Raw genomic sequence first — 7179 nt, 5'->3', positions numbered from 1 at the left:
CAACAACTTGCACTTCTATAGCACCTTTAAGAGGAGTGTATTCAAATAAAACTTTGACATGAGTCACGTAAAGAGATATTACAGCAGGGAAGGGAAAGCTTGGTCAAGCGTTAGGGTTCAAAGGGCATCGTGAAGGGAGAAAAAGAGGTGGAGAGACCGCAGGAGGAAATTCCAGAGCTTTGGACCTCAGCAGCTGAAGGCACGGCCGCCAAGGGCCCGGATAGCTCAGTCGGTAGAGCATCAGACTTTTAATCTGAGGGTCCAGGGTTCAAGTCCCTATTCGGGCGATACGTTTCTATGGGACTGATTTAGCTCACTGGGCTAAATCGCTGGCTTTTAAAGCAGGCCAGCAGCACGGTTCGCTTCCCGTACCAGCCTCCCCGGACAGGTGCCGGAATGTGGCGACTAGGGGCTTTTCACAGTAACTTCATTGAAGCTTACTCGTGACAATAAGCCATTTTCATTTTTCATTCCAATGGTGGAGTGATTAAAACCAGGGATGTGCAAGAGGCCGGAATTAGGGAAGCTCACCTCCGATCTCAGAGCGTTGTAGGACTGAAGCGAAGAGGGCGAGGCCTTTGCCCCCGTGTCTGCGTGGGTTTCCTCCGGGTGCTCCGGTTTCCTCCCACAAGTCCCCGAAAGATGTGCTTGTTAGGTGAATTAGACATTCAGAATTGTCCCTCTGTGTACCTGAACAGGTGCCGGAATGTGGCGACTAGGGGCTTTTCACAGCAACGTCATTGCAGTGTTAATGTAAGCCGACTTGTGACAATAAAGATTATTATTATTCTGGATGTTCTGGGCAGCATCTTCAGTCCCGCTGATATTCCCTCCCTTTGGGTGGGTATGGGTCTAGTCCCCCTTCTCCGTTCCCCAGCTGAGTGCATGAACATTGCACCCCACTCTATGCTTTTTCCTTCGTGCTCAGACCTTGCTGTCTCTTGCCCGCTGTCCTCCCCTTCTCTTGGCCAAATTTGGATTTGTTTCTTGTCATGCTTACCGAGGTAGAGTGAAAAGTATTGTTCCTGCGGACAGTCCAGACTGATCGTTCCATACATGAAAAACATAGGACACACGATAAATACACAACGTAAATACATAGACATAGGCATCGGGTGAAGCTTACGGAGTGTAGTACTGCTCAGTAGAGAAGATGTGCGGAGAGATCAGTTCAGTCCATAAGAGGGTCATTCAGGAGTCTGGTAACAGCGGGGAAGAAGCTGTTTTTGAACCTGTTAGTGCGTGTTCTCAGACTTCTGTATCTCCTGCCCGATGGAAGAGGTTGGAAGAGAGAATAACCCGGGTGGGAGGGGTCTTTGATTATGCTGCCCGCTTTCCCAAGGCAGCGGGGTGTGTAGGCAGAATCAATGGATGGGAGGGGCGTTTGAGTGATGGACTGGGCTGTGTTCACGACTCTCTGTAGTTTCCAATGGTCCTGGGCCAAGCAGTTACCAGGCTGTGATGCAGCGAGTTAGGATGCTTTCTATGGTGCATCTGTAACAATTGGTAATAGTCAATGTGGATGCTGAACTTCCTTAGTTTCCTGAGGAAGTATAGGCGCTTTTGTGCTTTCTTGGTTGTAGCGTCGACGTAGGTGGACCAGGACAGATTGTTGATGATGTGCACACCTAGAAATTTGAAGCCGTCAACCATCTCCACCTCGGCCCCGTTGATGCTGACAGGGATGTGAACAACACTTTGTTTCTCTGAAGTCAATGACCGGCTCCTTAGTTTTGCTGACATTGAGGGAGTAATTGTTGTCGTTAAACCACTCCACTAGTTTCTCTACCTCCCTCCTGTATTCTGACTCATCATTATTCGAGATCTGACCCACTACAACCATGTCATCAGCAAACTTGTAGATGGAGTTGGAGCCAAATTTTGCCACACAGACGTGTGTGTATAGGGAGTATAGTAGGGGGCTATGTACGCAGCCTCAGAGTAGGTGTTGTTGTTGTTTATCCTTACTGATTGTGGTCTATGGGTCAGGAAGTCGAGGGTCGAGTTGCAGAGGGAGGAGTTTTGATATGAGCTTGGCTAGGATTATGGTGTTGAAGGTGGTGTTGAAGGTAGTCAATGAATAGGAGTCTGACGTGGGAGTCCTTGTTGTCAAGATGCTCCAGGGATGAGTGTAGGGCCAGGGAGATGGTGTCTGCTGTGTACCGGTTGTGGCATTATGTGAACTTCAGTGGATCAAGTCAATCTGGCAGTATGGAGTTGATGTGCCTCATGACCAACCTCTTGGAGCACTTCATTCCGATCGATGTCAAGGCCGCCGGACGATAGTCACTGAGGAATGTTGCCTGGTTCTTCTTTGGCACCAGTATGATGGTGATCTTCTTGAAGCAGGTGGGAATCTCAGAACGGAGTAGGAAGAGGTTGAAGATGTCCGCGAACTCATCCACCAGCTGGTCCACGCAGGATCTGAGTGCACGACCAGGGATCCTGTCAGGATCCTTGTATTAGCAAGAGGCAGCACGGATTTGTGAAGGGGAGGTCGTGTCTCACTAACTTGAGTTTTTCGAAGAGGTCACAAAGGTGATTTATGCAGGTAGGGTAGTGGATGTTGTCTATATGGACTTCAGTAAGGCCTTTGACAAGGTCCCTCATGGCAGACTGGTACAAAAGGTGAAGTCACACGAGATCAGGGGTGAGCTGGCAAGATGGATACAGAAGTGGCTAGGTCATAGAAGGCAGAATGTAGCAATGGAAGGGTGCTTTTTTGATTGGAGGGCTGTGACTAGTGGTGTTCCGCAGGATCATTGCTGGGACCTTTGCTGTTCGTAGTATATATAAATGATTTGGAGGAAAATGTAACTGGTCTGATTAGTAAGTTTGCAGACGACACAAAGGTTGGTGGAATTGCGGATAGCGATGAAGACTGTCAGAGGATTCAGCAGGATTTAGATCGTTTGGAGACTTGGGCGGAGAGATGGCAGATGGAGTTTAATCCACCATAATACCGCCCAGTCTATCACAGAAACCTGCCTCCCATCCATGGACTCTATCTACACCTCCCGCTGCCAGGGGAAAGCGGGCAGCAAAATCAAGGATCCCTCCCACCCGGCTTACTCACTTTTCCAACTTCTTCCATCGGGCAGGAGATACAGAAGTCTGAGAACACCACGAACAGACTCAAAAACAGCTTCTTCCCCACCGTCACCAGACTCCTAACTGACCCTCTTATGGACTGACCTCATTAACACTACACCCTGTATGCTTCATTCGATGCCAATGCTTATGTTGCCCTATTATGTATTTTCTTGAATTTTGTTTAATTCCCTTTTCTTCCCATGTACTGAATGATCTGTTGAGCTGCTTGCAGAAAAATACTTTTCACTGTACCTCGGTACACGTGACAATAAACAAATCCAATCCAATCCAATCCAATCCAGACAAATGTGAGGTAATGCATTTTGGAAGGTCTAATGCAGGTAGGGAACATACAGTGAATGGTAGAACCCTCAAGTGTATTGACAGTCAGAGAGATCCATGTGTACAGGTCCACAGGTCACTGAAAGGGGCAACACAGGTGGAGAAGGTAGTCAAGAAGGCATACGGCATGCTTGCCTTATTTTAATGTTAGGCCACACTTGGAGTATAGTGTTTAATTCTGGTCACCGCACTACCAGAAGGATGTGGAGGCTTTAGAGAGGATGCGGAAGATATTTACCAGGATGTTGCCTGGTATGGAGGGCATTAGCTATGAGGAGCGGTTGAATAAACTTGGTTTGTTCTCACTGGAACGACGGAGGTTGAGGGGCGACCTGATAGAGGTCTACAAAATTATGAGGGGCATAGACAGAGTGGATAGTCAGAGGCTTTTTCCCAGGGTAGAGGGGTCAATTACTCGGGGGCATAGGTTTAAGATGCGAGGGGAAGGTTTTGAGGAGATGTAGGAGGCAAGTTTTTTACACAGAGGGTAGTGAGTGCCTGGAACTCGCTGCTGGAGGAGGTGGTGGAAGCAGGGACGATAGTGACATTTAAGGGGCATCTTGACAAATACATGAATAGGATGGGAATAGAGGGATACGGACCCATGAAGTGGAGAAGATTTTAGTTTAGATGGGCAGCATGGTCGGTACAGGCTTGGAGGGCCGAAGGGCCTGTTTTTGTGCTGTACTTTTCTTTGTTCTTTGTTCTTTGACCCATTGCTTTCTGTGGGTTCAGTTTCAAGAAGACCAGTCTGACTTGGGAAGCTGTGATGGTGGGTATGGGTGTGTCTCAGCTGCTCGAGCAGCTGACAGCGGATTGTTGGTTTCCTGTTCGAAACAAGCGTAGAATTCATTGAGTTCATCGAGGAGGGGTGTGCTGCTGCTGTACATTTTACTTGGCTTTGCTTTGGAGCCCATTATGTTGCTTAAGCCTTGCCACAACTGATGAGATTCTGTGATTAGTCTGTGACTCGAACTTAGCTGGGTATTTTCTCTTGATGTCTCTAATGGCTTTGCGGAGGTGGTACCTGGATTTCTTGTATAGGTCAGAGTCGTCTGAGTTGAACGCCTCAGACCGGCTCTTCAGTAGGGAGTCAATCCCCCGGTTAAACCATGGTTTCCGGTTGGGGAACATACATACTATCTTCTTTGGCACGCAATCTTCTACACACTTGCTGATGAAGTCTGTGACAGTGGTGGCATACTCGTCTGGGTTGGCCGTTGAGTTCTTAAATATGAACCAGTCGGGCAGCATGGTGGCGCAGTGGCTAGCCCTGCTGCCTCACGGCGCCGAGGTCCCAGGTTTGAATCCCAGCCCTGGGTCACTGTCCGTGAGGAGTTTGCACATTCTCCCCGTGTTTGCGTGGGTTTTGCCCCCACAACCCAAAGATGTGCAGGGTAGGTGGATTGGCCACATTGAATTGCCCCTTAATTGGAGAAAATGAATTGGCTCTTCTGTTGCTGTGGACCAGCATTGTGTTTTATTTTAATAAATATTTTATTGAAGGGTTTTTTTGGTTTGACAACAACAACAAAATAAACAATGTACATGAATCTATAAACATAGTGCAAAAGCCGTCTTCCTCCCTGACAGGTCCCACCTTTATTAACCCCCTATTCTAAGCTAAACTAACCCCCCCCCTCTGCTGATGATTAATTTTCCGCGAAGAAATTGACGAACGGTTGCCACCTCCGGGCGAACCCTAACAGTGACCCTCTCAAGGCAAACTTATTTTCTCCAAACAGAAAAAGCTAGCTATGTCCGATAGCCAGGTCTCCGACTTCGGGGGCTTTGAGTCCCTCCAAGCTAATAGTATCCGTCTCCGGGCTACCAGGGAAGCAAAGGCCAGAACGTCTGCCTCTTTCTCCTCCTGGATTCCCGGATCTTCCAACACTCCGGAAATCGCTCCCTCCGGACTTGGTGCCACCCTTGTTTTTAACTCTGTGGGCATGACATCTGCAAACCCCTGCCAAAATCCCCTAAGCTTCGGACATGTCCAGAACATGTGGCCATGGTTCGCTGGTCCTCCCGCACATTTTACACAGAATTCGTTGTTACTCGATAGATAAGGCAGGAATCTGCATTTACACATTGCCTGTATCACAATCATGTGTGAGAGTTCACAGTTATAACTAGTGGTTGGGCTTGAGGGAGTCACAAAGTAGAAGGAAAGAAAGACTTGCATTTATATAGCACATTTCACAACTCCGGGATGACCTAAACAATTTTACAGCTAATGAGGTATTTTCAATCCACAGTTGTGAAGTGAAAATGGGAGGATTTCTTTGCAAACTCCCAGGAACAGCAATGTGATAATAAGCAGATTTAGAGATTTAGTGATGTTGCTATGAATATTAGCCAGAGCACCAGAGCAGGGGGGAGAATTCCTCTGCTTTACGGTGAATATTGCCATGGGATACACCTGAGTGCACAGACCAGTGACTTGGTTTAATGTCTCACCTGAATGGTTCTGACAGTGTGGCACTCCCTCAGTAACACACTGAATATCTCTGACAATGTGGCACTCCCTCAGTCCCTCACTGTATATCTCTGACAGTGTAGCACTCCCTCAGTCCCACACTGAATATCTCTGACACTGTGGCACTCCCTCAGTCCCTCACTGTATATCTCTGACAGTGTGGCACTCCCTCAGTCCCACACTGAATATCTCTGACACTGTGGCACTCCCTCAGTCCCACACTGAATATCTCTGACAGTGTGGCACTCCCTCTGTACCACACTGAATATCTCTGACAGTGTGGCACTCCCTCAGTAACACACTGAATATCTCTGACAGTGTGGCACTCCCTCAGTCCCACACTGAATATCTCTGACAGTGTGGCACTCCCTCAGTCCCACACTGAATATCTCTGACACTGTGGCACTCCCTCAGTCCCACACTGAATATCTCTGACAGTGTGGCACTCCCTCAGTCTCACACTGAATATGTCTGACAGTGTGGCACTCCCTCTGTACCACACTGAATATCTCTGACAGTGTGGCACTCCCTCAGTAACACACTGAATATCTCTGACAGTGTGGCACTCCCTCAGTCCCTCACTGAATATCTCTGACAGTGTGGCACTCCCTCAGTAACACACTGAATATCTCTGACAGTGTGGCACTCCCTCAGTCCCTCACTGAATGGTTCTGACAGTGTGGCACTCCCTCAGTCCCTCATTGAATATCTCTGACAGTGTGGCACTCCCTCAGTCCCTCACTGAATGTCTCTGACAGTGTGGCACTCCCTCAGTCCCTCACTGAATGGTTCTGACAGTGTGGCACTCCCTCAGTCCCTCACTGTATATCTCTGACAGTGTGGCACTCCCTCAGTCCCACACTGAATATCTCTGACAGTGTGGCACTCCCTCAGTCCCACACTGAATATCTCTGACAGTGTGGCACTCCCTCAGTCCCTCACTGAATATCTCTGACAGTGTGGCACTCCCTCAGTAACACACTGAATATCTCTGACAGTGTGGCACTCCCTCAGTCCCACACTGAATATCTCTGACAGTGTGGCACTCCCTCAGTCCCTCACTGAATGGTTCTGACAGTGTGGCACTCCCTCAGTCCCTCATTGAATATCTCTGACAGTGTGGCACTCCCTCAGTAACACACTGAATATCTCTGACAGTGTGGCACTCCCTCAGTCCCTCACTGAATGGTTCTGACAGTGTGGCACTCCCTCAGTCCCTCACTGAATGGTTCTGACAGTGTGGCACTCCCTCAGTCCCTCATTGA

At 48.5% G+C, this 7179-nt stretch overlaps 1 non-coding gene across 1 annotated transcript; it reads left to right on the top strand.

Moving 5' to 3' along the window:
• The first annotated feature begins 214 nt into the window (after window positions 1-214).
• trnak-uuu lies at window positions 215-287 on the top strand. The gene has a single exon. It is a non-coding gene; the product is annotated as a tRNA-Lys (tRNA).
• Window positions 288-7179: the final 6892 nt, after the last annotated feature.

Source organism: Scyliorhinus canicula, chromosome 1, assembly GCF_902713615.1.
Source record: "Scyliorhinus canicula chromosome 1, sScyCan1.1, whole genome shotgun sequence".
Taxonomy (NCBI): Eukaryota; Metazoa; Chordata; class Chondrichthyes; order Carcharhiniformes; family Scyliorhinidae; genus Scyliorhinus; species Scyliorhinus canicula.
This window is presented reverse-complemented; position numbering and strand designations above follow the sequence as displayed.